Source organism: Sphaeramia orbicularis, chromosome 4 (genome assembly GCF_902148855.1).
Source record: "Sphaeramia orbicularis chromosome 4, fSphaOr1.1, whole genome shotgun sequence".
NCBI classification, from domain to species: Eukaryota; Metazoa; Chordata; class Actinopteri; order Kurtiformes; family Apogonidae; genus Sphaeramia; species Sphaeramia orbicularis.
Window position 1 is genome coordinate 36,518,854 of NC_043960.1, and position 14,614 is coordinate 36,533,467.

Here is a 14,614-nt window from a genome sequence, read left to right on the forward strand (position 1 = left end):
TGGGTTAATTCACATTATTAAATACCTTATGAAGCACAGAAAACCTGTTTTACAGGGAATGTAGCCTCCCCAAAGACATTTATAGGCAAATAAAACACAACGTATTATCTCTCTGTCTCTGATGAGCAGCAGAAGGGAAGTAGGAACAGACTAAAGCATAAATTCCTCCAAATTCACTGCATATCATCAAACTAAACCATTCAAAACCTCAGAGAGCAAATGCCTTCGACTAGAAATTTTAATATGCTTGGGAAATGTGCAGATTGTAGGAGAATACTGATGTCCTGGCTTTGTCCAGTGGTGAACAGTGCAATCTTTCAAGACATTTTTGTGATCGCTGATGAATGATGTACTATTGATGATAGATGATGTTATCTTGCTAATACACTGACCACAGATGAAGTAACAGTTAGATTGTGCACTTTGTCTTTATGCCGCAATCTATATTATACACATACATGAACACATTACATGTACAGTAAACACATACAAACACGTATTATATTTTATTATGATATTATTATTTATTTATATGTATCTTCCTACATTTAATTTACTGATTATGTAGATGCTCATAAAAATTCAGCGTTTAAAGGCTACTATATCAACACTGAAGAAAAAGTACATATCAAATTACATGGATGTTATTGGTGGATCAACATTACAGAAGATTAGGGTGTTTCCATGTTTGCACAGACCCTCTAAATGTTCAAATAAGACACATTTGGCACTGCTGAAAGGCTGAGAAACTGCATTTTACCTGAATAATTTCTGTATTAATGGGATTAGTGGTTCAAAGATTACTAAACATTTTGGATCAGTAGATGCTATTTAGTCACCGACGACTGTTTAGGTCTTTGAGTGTTTATGAAATAATCCTAAACAACATAAAATATAAACTATTAAACCCCATATCCAGCAACTTATGTCATTAGGGCAAACTTCTATTTTGCCATAAGGGAGATAGGTCAATTTTATGTCCTAATAATTTTATAAATACACACACACACACACACACACACACACACACACATATATAGTCACAAGTAAAAACACACACACACAATGTGATGGTGCTATATACGACAAAACACACTCACTGAGTTTGCCAGTGGTTGTATTGTCTGGGAATTGTGTTTGGCTGTTGAGTTTAGAGGCAGGCGTTTCTCTTTTGCAGAGGTAATTAAGCTTTCAGTGTGATGCTCATATAGCTGTGTAGGCTTTCAGACACACTGATCATGTGTGCTGATTAATAAGAGTGGGTTCCCTTACAAGATCTGTGTTTGAGTTTACTGTTTTACATAATCACTTTCAGTTATGAATAATTACAGAAATTTGAAGCAGCGTAATTTCCCTGTTGTTACATAATACAAGAATCTAACAATGCTTGTCTTGGGTGTTGTTCCAGTGATGAAGAGTCTTGTGGGAGAGGAAAATACAGGCCTCTGATTGAATCTCTAAAAGTCTGTTCTGTGATACTATTTCACAACCTTTTTGGAGGTCCCAAAATTTACATTAAGCAAAATAAAGCTGTCAAGGGGTTTTTAAGTACCTCGTTGCATGACTCCAAAATCCAAGCCAAAAATGTCAGCCTGTTCTGACCTTTCTCAGCTATCGGACCAAGGATAGTGATGTGCTTCATTTCAAAGAAAAAAAAACTGAAAGATTTTGTAAAATACTTTAAATAATAATACACATTTTCATTACTTCCAGTGCGTAATTGTGGTCGAAGTACTCTTTCTTACTGTGGACCTGTATTGTCTTTTTTCCATGCGGCTTGGAGCACTTGTTCTTTGATGGTGAACCGGAAGACACAAACTGTTATTGGTGTGGGGAGGTATTCGCTGGTGGATTTGGTCCCAAAGCACGATGGGCGCGCCTAATGCCAAGGTTACACTCAGGGTTTAAGTCACTGCCAAGTTCACTCTTTATAAGGTTCTGCACAAAAGCAATCACAGACGTGCCCTCAGAATCCTCAGGAACACTATAGATTCAGATATTATTTTGTCTGGCGTGACCCCTTGAATCAGACAGTTTTTCCTGGAGTGCCTGTTGATTTTGTAACAGTTGGACAAGTGTGTCCTTTACCCCAACGCCCCATCGTTCCGTTTCTGCCATATTTTCCTCAACCTGTTTCACATGGTCCACAGTCTCGTCCACCTGGTGAATAGTTTCATGGAGCTTCTGGTGTATTTCTTTGGTAAAATAATCCATCTGTTTCTTTATATCCTCTCAAAATTTGGAACAGAAACTTGCAGAACATTCTTCAAGCCTGCTTGTAAAGTTTCCATCCCAGCCGTCATGACCTCACTCACAGCATCTCAGATCAGAGTAACTGTGCTGTGGCCATGTTGCCCAGATGTTAGGTCCGCTACATTAGCTGGGTCTACTTCTTCCATTTCACTGTCCGTATTCCCCTTTCGTAGTTTTATCCCCAGTTAGTATTGAACCAAAATATTATAGTTTTTGCCAGATGTTGTCTTCGAGTGAGGGGAAATATTGAGCTAGCGCAGGAGCTCAGTTCTTATGCAACCATGTTGGTCTGCGTGCCACCGGAAGTCCCTCAACAATAGACATTTTAACATAATATTCAACCTAAACCCTGAACAGCAGCATGTTGTGATCCTGTTCCTTCCAAAAAATGTAGTCACATCTTACTTTCACATATTTGCTGTGCAATTTTCACAGCAGTAATATGTCATGTATAACCTTGTTTGGTTCATACACATCGTGGTAAAGATGGTAGAGAGCGAAGGAGGATATGAAAAGGGTGATTGCTCAGACTTTGATCAGAGTTGATTTCCTCATGGCCACCAAGCTAATCTTTTTGCTGGATGGTTCTCCTGAGTAATAAACAAGGTTATTTATAACATGGTCATTCATCTGGGTGTAAAATTACACTTCATTTGGTTTTTGCCACATTTTGATTGGATGAAGAGAATTAGCCTTAATAAGCTCTCTGGACAATTTACCCTCTCTCTGTGTGTGTATAGAGACAGAGTGATTTCTGATCAAATACAGACAACATCTTTTACATGCAGAAGCAAAACCCATTGACGTTTTACTCCTGCTTAAAGAAGCTGCAATGACTGAGCAGAGCTGAACATCCGATTTCTGTCTTGAATTCCAAGAGAGGGTGGGAGGTTTGCTTATTTATGTAACAATTTACCCCAGAAAATAAAATATGTAGGTGAGCATGGCTCACAGGATTTTATGTTTTTAATCCACTGCATATTATCATAATTGGTTTTGTGTTTTTGTTTTTTTGGGGGGGTTTTTTGTTTTTTTGGGGGGGTTTTTTTGGCTCTTGGAGAGGGATCTCACCACTGCACTCTTCATATCTCTTTATACGCCTCAGGCTAGACATTGGAGATGGAGGACAGAGACCTTCAAAATCAGAATATGGAAAATGTGGTCGCTTGAATGAAATCACAACAGAAATATAAAAAGGTCAAACTGATACTGATGTTATGGTCTCTGGCCTGAACAATAACTGATTCAACATCCAATAAAGCAAGCGTGAATGATTTCCAAATCTCAGACTTCATCATTGTTTGTGGCAGCCATCGATTTTGCAATATGTCGTTTTCTGATAAAAATGTTTTTGAACAACATTTAATGTCTCGACTGGCTGGATCTGGAATCAATACAGCCCCTTGAGGAAGTTCTTCTTCATCACTGTATTCTAAATGGCTGCTGCAAAGGGACTCCTTCGTTCCAGCTTGTGACAGATGTTTTACCAGTGAGGAGCATCCGTTTACTCAGCTGGTTCCTTCATTTCAATTACTACACACAACTCCAAACACAGATTTAGTGTATCTCTGCGGGCCCTGCTGTGGGTTAAACATACCACTTACTGTGTCACCTCATGCTAAGAGACAGGTAATCAAAAGCTGAAGTCACAGTGGGTTATGTGTGTGGAAAAAAACAGGAAAAGCTAAGATTCCAAAGTTTTTTGCCTGCAAGATGTTTTGTGTTGCACTCCTTTGGGTGTCTTAAAAGAATACTTTACCAAGGAGACATTTTCTCGAGCGCCGGATGTGTCTTTTTTTGGGGGGGGGGTGGGGGGGTTGTTGGTTTTTTTTTTGAAGGGGTAGGTTTGGGTTGATGCTGTCAGCACAGGAACACAAAGCAGCCACAAACCACTGTTGGTTATATGATACATTATTAAATCCAACTTGAGGTCCCTGCAGATAATATGTGAAATGTCAGGATTCAGTGAACACATGTGTGAGATGAGTGGGCAATGAGGAAATATACAGGTACCTGTGTGTCCCAGGTTGATGGGATTTCTCTTGGCTGATGTAAAGACTGTTGCAATGCTGGGCAACATGTACAAAATATATGCAACCATACCACTTTGACAGCATTTCACAGAGGACAAAAGAAGTGTCAAAATCCCTCATGTGTCCATCATGTCTTTCTGAAACACAGCACTGTAGAATGTAAACAGGACTTTACTCAGGAACATCTAAATATTGCCAGCTGGCTGATGTGTAGAACAGATTACTAGCTCATCAAGGCCAGGGGAATGTCACAAAAGAGGTTTTGTTTGTTATTGGCAGACACTCAGCAGTCAATAAGGTCTGGGCACAGTCCTTTGTTTGTAATTGTTTAGAACAAGCTGTAAAGACACACTTCACACTGAGAGTCTCAGCTGACTGAAAGACAACAAACACAGAGAAAAAGGTCTGTCTTTATAGAGCACTTTTATCCACCTCACTTTACGGTTACATCACAGACAACAAGGTGCTGGTCTAAGTACATCCTCAGACACAGAGGAGTGACTGTTTCCACAGTCCACTGTGTCCCCTATATGCATACATTAATATTCAGGATGTGCTCCAGGACTTTAATGTCCATCTTTTGCATATAGAATTAAAAGGCACCTGTAATCAATTTTCATTGCTGGCTATTTTAAAAGATCACATATAAATCAGGTAACTTACGTCATAGCCCGTTGTTAAGTACGCACAAGTACTCTCACTCTCATACCTTTATTTAACCAGGAAGTCCCATTTAGATTAGGAATCTCTTTTGCAAGGGAGACCTGGCCAAGGTATCAGCCATACAAAGTCCAAACAACATAAAACACATATATGATACACAATGAACAATAAAACACAATAACAAACCATAATGGCATCAAGAAAAACAGTGACATTTGTCCTTCACTGCATTCTCCATGACACTTTTAAAATTATTAACAGAAATGAATATGTGTACACTGTAAGCCCAGACTTTGTATTTACTAAAATGCTTCAATTACAATGTACTTAAATGATTTAAGTTTTATTACATTACTGTAAAATGTTAAGTATATTCTACTAATTTGTAGACATAGTCGAAAGTATGAAAAAGTTTAAGTTGAATGGATTTAAATCACTAAGATTTGTCATGACCACACCTTTTTATCTCCACTGAGTTGTGAAGGGCCACCATTTTAACTTGTACATATGGACAGTTGCATCTTTCACTCCAAATCCCAAACTGAGCTGCAGTTGAGATTTAATATGTGAAGTCAGCTGGCTGTGTCTGGGACTTTGTACACTGTAAAAAGCGTATTTAGGCCCCAGTTGAAGCAAGGTACAAATTTACACAAAGGCAAAGTAAATTTCTCATGTTCTGACTGCAAAGGTAATATGTGGTTTCAAACAACTTAAAAATGCTTGACTTAATACCAAAGTGATTTATTACTTTGATCCAAAGTTCAAAATTAAGTTCTTTCCCAGCGTGTGGTGTCACGCAGTCAAATGTGCGCCAAGTGTGTGACGCATGATCTCCGCGCCCTCTGAAACCCTACTTGTGAATATCATCGGTTTTTTACATATTTTGGTAAGTTTTTCCTTTAACATATCAAAATTCTACATTCTTTTATGTTATAAAAAAAACAGAGTTTTGATATCGCATTTATAATTTTAAGAAGTTAGGCATTAATTCAAGGATTCTGCCGTTTAAAACGGCCATGCATTGAGTTGGAAAACTCCAACACCCATAATGCACCGTGTTTTGCCGCCTCTTTCCTCTGTATTCCTTCCCTCCCCCACTTCACTCTGCAGCCGAAGAGACGCGATTACCGGAGTAGTCAGTTTGGACATAAACAACGTAGGTGAGTTTGTTAAAATAGTATAACTTTTATTCTAGACGACTTGCTGTTTTCTTTGCACTGTGAAAGGTTGTGTGGATAAATGGATATCTTGCTACCGCGTTCTAAATTGGTTTATTTTATGCATTTTATGTCGCTGCGTTAACGATGCTGGCGCTCTCCCCAGACAATAAACCAACCTGATTTAGGTTTCAAATTAGAGCTGCACGATATGTATCTCGTGAAACAAATTTGTGGCACTGCTAGTTTCGGTGGCTACGGTTTTGCGGCACTCGGAGCTAATGCTAGTTCGGAGCTACTACGAGTTCGGAGGTATTGCTACTTCGGAGCTAGTGCTAGTTCGGAGCTATTGCTAGTTCGGAGCTCTTTTATAACCGCTTAGTTTGGCAGTTGTCAAATTTGTACGTTAACACACCTTTTGCCTCAGGTTAATGAAGAGTTCCACAGGGTTGTGGCCCTCCCTCTCAAGTCCAAGTTTTTTGAACAACTTGACCACTACTCCAGCAGACTGTTGGCATTGGCAAGATCCAAGAGAGGAACTGCAGGGGACAAAATCTCTCCCATCCTACACACGTTTGATCGGGTAATTAGCTGCTTTAGTCCTGATTCAGTCCTGATTTAACACTGCAGGCATTAAATCTCCATTTCCTTTGACTTTATTTACAGTATAAATTATGTGAAAAATATTAAATTTATGATTCAAAACACTGTTTTTTTTTGTTTTTTTTTGCAAATTTCCATAATTTTATTTACATTTTTGCTCAAAAGTTGCCAGTTGTGTCCAATTTACTTTTCATTATCCAAATAGTCACCATTTAATATGTGTCCTAATTGGTTACAAAACTTTAAATTGGCATTAAAAATATTGAACTTGGACATTAGAGTGGCATTAAAATGCCATTTAAAATTATTTCATACTTTTCAGCATTTTTTCCTATATTGCTTGAAAATGGTGCATTGCATAATAATGTGGAACAGCAATTTTCCTTTAATTGGACTTACGTGGCAAACTAATTGCCACAGGAGTCTAGGATGGATATCACTGACCCACAGAGACCTCAGCACAATACCATCCATGAGTTTCACTGGAAAAACTTTTTTTTTTTTTAATTTTATTACACTTAAGCACAATTGCATAATGTGAGAAAGAGTTCTTCCCTGTAATCATAATTGACCCCTTCTCCAAGGATAGTCTTATTGTCAAATTACTGCTTGATATTAATTCTTTTATTTATACTTCAGGCCAAAGACATCAATCTGAAGAGAGAATGTCTCCTAAAGGCCCTTATCATTGTTCTTGGGGAGGATACTCGTGATCTTGTCAAGGAGTTTGTGGTAGGTAACATTTTTTTCCTCACAGCCTGCCTCTTGTGTTTTTATGTAACTGTACAGCACTTTGAATTGCCTTATGTATGAATTGTGCCCTATAAATAAATTTGCCTTGCCTTTGCCACAGAATTAGTTCCTATCTGCAATAGTTAAAAGGTATAATTTACTTTTTTTTTTTCAAAAACTGGTGGCAGCACTTTTTTCTCACCTAGAAAATTGCATAAGTGATTATTATATTTAAAAAACAAGTTAAAAAATAAAGTTTGTTTCGGAACCCTCCTACCTGCTCTACTTTTCCGGGTCGGCGTGTGTGCGTGGGCCCTGAGGCGCGTGCTCATGCTTTCCTCAGCAAACAGAGCTCCGTTCACCTTCTCTGTTACCGACCTCACTCACTTATTTTTACAGTATCACCCAACAAGGGACCATAGCGGCGCTCAGGGACCGCACTGGCTGTGCTGGCACCATTTCTGGACCAACGTGTGCATGCGCAAAACGCCAAACATGACATGAGGACGTACGACGGCAATTTGTAGCAGGTTGACTCAATGAGTGACATTTTGGAGAACCAATCACTTGTGTGATCCAGCTGAAACTAACTTTATTTTTTAACTTATTACTTTAATATAATAATCATTTTTGCACTTTTGTGAGAAAAACAAAGTGTTTCCACCAATTATTGAAAAAAAAAAAAAAAATCATCAATTATAGCTTCAACAGAGGAAAACCTGCTTTGAACCTACAGTTCCAATCAAACATTTAAGACCAGTGGAAAAAGGGAAAAAGTTCTTTGTGCATTGATTGATCTTAACAAGGTTTCAAAGTGAAGCTTCAGTGTGCAACAACAAATGGGGAGGGGATAAAAACAGAAATAGGCCGTTTTGTATGGCGCTTGAATGAGGGTTAAATGCTACAAAGAAATGTATATACGAGCAGTTCAGGTTTTTTCACACACACACTTAAACCACACATACACACAGACGAACAGATTCAATACAAGCTCCAATAGAACAGACGCGCTAGTGTGTCCTTCTGATCTGCTCGCTCATGACTTGTTTTCTACGTGTGTGTGGCCTCTGTGCAGTGCACTTGACAAAACTTTTGACACTGGGGGTTTCTGAAGGTGCCCATAGAAATGTAAAAAACACTAGAAAGGAAATGACGCTTACTGCTGTGGCCTAAGTGGCGGGCAACTTGTCACTGGCCAGTTAAGTTAAATCTTAATATCCACTCATGCAAAAGCTGGAGCAAACATCGCATAATGTCAGACAAAGTAATTGTTGGTGATTCCTTGTATTGATGGTAAGTGTTAGTATTTTAGTCAGAATAGTGTTTTTTTTTAAATACCTATTTTGTAGTACTTTAAATTACTGTTTTCATTTTTGTAGTAATAGGATTTCTCCATGTATTCAGTAGGGCTGGGACGATACAGTTTTGTCACGATCTGATTCATATTGCAATGTCCAGGGGCCAATACAGCAAGTTACAATAAAAAGTAATATATGCACCTTAAAAATGTGTTAAAAGCAAACAGCTATGTCGAAATTCATAAACCAAATGCCATTTGACATTTATTTAAGTGTTGAGACTGAAAAGTGCATTAACACAAAATGTAACTCAGTGCTGTGGAACTGTTCCTTTAAAAAAAAAAAAAAAAACATGAATGCAAAAGTATTGAAAGTATTGATACTTTGAAAAAGCATAAATGTACCCACCTCTGCTTTGTCCCATTTAAAAAAAGAGAGAAACACAGGGACACCTAGTGTCCAGGTGGAGGGTGGGGTTGGGAGCAATGACAGCATGTAACTTTTTCTTTTCTCCAAAGTGTTATTTTTTTCAAAAGCATTGACCCAATGTAAACTTAGGGGTTAAGTTTAAATTCCAACTGGTAGGATACCAATGCATGTCATAAGACTAACACTATTGTTTTCTGCTCTCTATAGGACAGTCGGGAAGACGACCTTCAGGTTGATTTGGAGCAGGTGACCATGGCGGTATTTTCCATTCGACAAGAAGGATGTGTCGAACTTCCTCCGGAGGACATTGGTATCGTTATCGAAGGCGTAACAGTCTTAAATGGACTCAGCTCTGTCCCATCTGCTTGTGCCCTGCTGCTCGGCTTGATCTACATTCTCAATCTTGCCTACCCTAAAAGCCTCCGTTACACTTTCGAGGTTTTCCAGAAAGTTTTTATGGAGCTAGATTCTCAGAAAATGTCCCCAAAAGTTCATACACTATTAGGAAAACTGCAAAGTGCAGATTAATGGTCATCTTAAGCCTATGTACATATTTTTGCATTCAGTGTTAAAAAATGTTTTATAAAGTTGACAGTGTTTAAAAAGTTTGAGACTAGAAAAGCACTTGGAGAGCGCAGACCTCCGCCAAGGCTGATCAGTGGCCCCCCCGTGGGCCCCCCCACGCCAAGGAGGTTATGTTTTTGCCAGGGTTTGTTTGTTTGTTTGTTTGTCTGTTTGTCTGTCCGTTAGTGTGCAACATAACTCAAAAAAGTTATGGACAGATTTTGATGAAATTTTCTGGTCTGCGCCCCCCCCCGTGGGCCCCCCCACCCCCGATCACCACCAAAATTTAATCATTTCTTCCTTATCCCATTTCCAACAAACCCTGAAAATTTCATCAAAATCTGTCCATAACTTTTTGAGTTATGTTGCACACTAACGGACAGACAAACAAACAAACAAACCCTGGCAAAAACATAATCTCCTTGGCGGAGGTAAAAAGAAGCACTTTATAATCCTTCAGAACATAACAGAATAAAAGTTTCCAGTTTTTTTTTTTTTGTTTTTTTGTTTTTTCTTTTTGCTACCTGCTGGAACTGTGCTTTCAGTGTTTATGGAGCTAGATTTTTACCTCCGCCAAGGAGGTTATGTTTTTGCCAGGGTTTGTTTGTCTGTCCATTAGTGTGCAACATAACTCAAAAAGTTACGGACAGATTTGGATGAAATTTTCAGGGTTTGTTGGAAATGGGATAAGGAAGAAATGATTAAATTTTGGTGGTGATCGGGGGTGGGGGGGCCCACGGGGGGGGCGCAGACCTCCGCCAAGGCTGATCAGTGACCCCTGATCACCACCAAAATTTAATCATTTCTTCCTTATCCCATTTCCAACAAACCCTGAAAATTTCATCAAAATCTGTCCATAACTTTTTGAGTTATGTTGCACACTAACGGACAGACAAACAGACAGACAAACAAACCCTGGCAAAAACATAACCTCCTTGGCGTGGGGGCGCCCACGGGGGGCGGGGGGCACTGATCAGCCTTGGCGGAGGTCTGCGCTCTCCGAGTGCTTCTAGTTATAAAATGCCCTCAAAAGTGCATATCCTCTTTAGAAATTGCTAAATGCAGATTAATGGTTCATCTTAAGCTTGTCTACATCTTGGTGCATTCAGTGTTTTAAAAGTTTTATAAAGCTGAAAGTGTTTAAGAAGTTTGAAAAAAGAAGCACTTTGTAATCCTCCAGAACGTAACAGGACAGAAGTCTCCTGTTTTTTTTTTTTCTCTTCTTTAGATTGGATCGTTTATTGCTGGCACAGGGCAATCTGAACTGAACTGCAACTCTTGCATGTGATTATAGTCATGGAGGCTGTACAACTGTAATGTTCTGTTGTGAGATAATTTGACGTTACTGTTACAAATAAACAATTTGCAGCAGCTACGACCTTTATCTTACGTCTTAATATGATTAGTACACTTACAAACAAGTTTATACTGTTTAGAACTGTGGTTCTCAAACTCCACACCAAGTACAATCTTTTTTTCGGTGCTAGATCAAAATAAATCAGAATGCCCAAAAATTTCAAAATAATGGTCCAAAATGGAAATGACTCAAAGTACCACCTGAAGAAGCCCAAATACCACTAGTGGCACACGTACCAGAGTTTGAGAACCACTGGTTTAGAGCACTTTTCATGCTTATTTTCTGTAAATACTATTATTTAGTAGGAAATGGTATATAAACTTATCTGTTGTATATTTGGCAGATGAATGTTAAAAAACAAGGTGATCTAATGTAAAAGTTTAAATTAGAATGTAGAGTAGGGAAATTGCAAAATATTAAGTTGAACTAAAGTATAAATGCACATTAGAATGTACAATGGTTTTGTTAGAAAAAAGTCCAAAATAGTAAGTTGTTTTTGTGTAAAATTTAACTTTAGAATACAGCTGAGTTATAAGTATAACTTTCTAAAAATGTTAATTAGATTTTATATATCTTTTTAAGTTAAAAGACAGTAATACATTAGTAAACATTGAATGAATATTTAGCTTTAATCTGACTAAAAATATAAGTTTGGTTCAACCAAAAAATATAAGTTGAAAATACTTATTTTATTAGTTGTTACCAATTGAAACACTTTTTTAAGTTGGTTCAACTAAACTCTTTTTACAGTGTAGATCTAGCTATTTATGGGGAAGTTTATTTTGACAGTGTATTCTGCAATTTACCATTTCAGTGGTTGATTTTATGTTTTAGTGGGGAAGGAGGGGCTACTTCTAAAGCAGGGGTGTCAAATTCTGGTCCTCGAGGGCCGGTATCCTGCATGTTTTAGCTATTTCCCTCTTCCATCATACCTGGAAGCCATTACATCATTATCAGGCTTCTGCAGAGCTTGATGATGAGCTGATCATTAATTGAATCAGGTGAAAAAAACAGCTTTAAGTCTAAAATGGGATTTCAAATAATTATTTGAATATTTGAAATAATTACTGCTCCAGGTATCAGGTGGTTAGTTTTTCATGTTGCACTTTTCAAAAAGCATGTTACTGTTTGTGCACTGTTTGCCCTTCATGTCTTATGACATTGGTACTGATATCATGGGTTGTTGATCCAGTTGCATTCATTTCATTGTTTGAAATGTGCTATTTTGTCAACCAGGTCAGTTTAATTAAAACAAAGGAATAGCTAGCATATTAATCCATATTGTCGATATTTTGATGTAATTTGTTGTAATTCAGTTGTTTAAGCAGCAGAAGTGCTATTGTGAAAGAGCTGAGAAAATGTTGGTGTAAGACCTTTTCATGTTTTATGTGAAATATGTTCTCGGGAGCTAGTGATTTAAGGTTGTTTGTTAAAGGTGCGGGAAAATTTCATCATCAATTTTTCATCAAATCCGTAAAACCCCAGTCATAGCCTAAGTATCACGAATCCTTAAGTCTTTCTGTAATTACTCACCTGAATCTCTTCCCTCACAATGAACAATTTTGAAGTGCCATTCGCCATAAACAAACCATTTGTTTACAAACAGAGCCAGTAGGTCACTCGGGCATCTTCGGAATTTTGTCACGACGTGCATTGTGGAAAGCAGAGGTTCGCACAGCCACCTGGCAGCGGCAGTGGCAGTGCGACCATATGATATTATATGGATGAAACAAATATGATGTGGAAACAGTTGGCACTCCACTTCCCTCCAGCTGTTTCCGCTGCCGCTGCCAGGCGGCTGTGCAAGCTTCCATCACAGAATAATTCCAACGGATTTTTGTTCAGACTGATGAATACTATTAGTCTGATGCATTTTGGAGCTAATGTACTGTCAAAATTATTAATAATTTAAAGGTAAACTACATGAAATAATTAATATCGATCAAGTAATTTTCTAAACTTTGAACCCTTATAAAATGATTTTCTTAAGAGGTCAGAATAATTCCTATGGATTATTGTTCAGACTGATGAGTACTATGAGTCTGATGCATTTTCAAGAAAATCTACTGTCAAAATTATTAATAATTTAAAGGTAAACTAGATGAAATAATATGTGTTGATTGGGTCATTTCTCCGTTTTTAGACCCGCATAAAAGCATTATGTGAAGAGGTCACAGAACACTTGAGATGCTATGTTGTTCTGACTGGTGAGTACTATTAATCTGATGCATTTTCAAGAAAAAGTACTGTCAAAATTAATAATAACTGAAAGGTAGAAATCATGAAATCATCAGTGGAATTATTCTGTGACCTCTTAAGGAAAGGATTTTATAAGGGTTCAATGTTTAAGAAATGAGCTGATCGATATTGATAATATTAAATATATATAATTTATAGAATATATTTTATGGACTCTGCCTTTAAATTATTAATAAACTTGACAGTAAATTTTCTTCAAAGTGCATCAGACTCATAGTACTCATCAGTCTGAATAATAATCCATTGGGATTATTCTGTGACCTCTTAAGGAAATGATTTTATAATGGTTCAAATTTTAGAAAAATTACTTGATCTGTATTGATTATTTCATGTAATTTGTCTTTAAATTATTAATAATTTTGACAGTACATTTCCTTGAAAATACATCAGACTCATAGTACTCATCAGTCTGAACAATAATCCATTGGAATTATTCTGTGACCTCTTTGAGAAATGATTTTATAAGGTTTCAAAGTCTCCATTATCTAGCATTCATTTTTTTCCCTGTACCATAACGTCTTGAATAGATGCACGTAGATTTTTAAAGTGTGGCCCACTTGACTGTAGTCTCCATAAGCCTCATAATCAAACTCACTCGTGTAGAAGAAACGCTGCCATTTCAGCATAAAACTCCATTCTTTTCATTTACAGCTGTGTCCAGTGGTGAAAACAACACTGCTTCTATAGCTTATATATCTTCTCTATACATTTTTTCATCTTTCTCAAGGCGAAGAGACACGAGCCCGATTTTCGGCGGTTGGATGTTGTCGGGCAGTCTAGCGAGGTCGGTGACATGAATCTGCTTGGTGTGTTCCATGCGATCGGCTGTTGCTAATGCTGTCGCCAGTCTTTTTCAACAGCTGATTCAACATGTTTAATCGGCTACTACCCATCGTTCAGTCGGACCAATCTATTGGTGGAGGGATAGCCCTTGATTAGTGAATCAGTGAAGGAGAAGTTTACATGTGAATACAGTGACACTCTGAGATCATCAGAGTGACTCATTACTCTCTCGAGTGGTCACATAAATCCTCTAGAACATGACCTGAACATATTCATTTTATATCTCTACAAACCAATACATTGACATCATTAGCACAACTTCAGAGGCCTTTATTCTAAACACTCTAATGATCATTTTAGGTAATTTTTAAATATTTTAACCCATAAAGACCCAAACAGCCACCAGCGACACAAACCATCTGCAGATATAAACTGTATAATACCTGTTGAACCATTAGTACTATCAACCCATGTAAATAATTG

The 14,614-nt window shown here is 37.7% G+C and overlaps 1 long non-coding RNA gene across 1 annotated transcript; it reads left to right on the plus strand.

The window, feature by feature from the left end:
• The first annotated feature begins 6,560 nt into the window (after positions 1–6,560).
• Positions 6,561–11,101, plus strand: LOC115418456 (uncharacterized). Its single transcript, XR_003935289.1, has 4 exons — positions 6,561–6,689; positions 7,349–7,441; positions 9,376–9,745; positions 10,853–11,101. It is a non-coding gene; the product is annotated as an uncharacterized LOC115418456 (long non-coding RNA).
• The last annotated feature ends 3,513 nt before the right edge of the window (positions 11,102–14,614 follow it).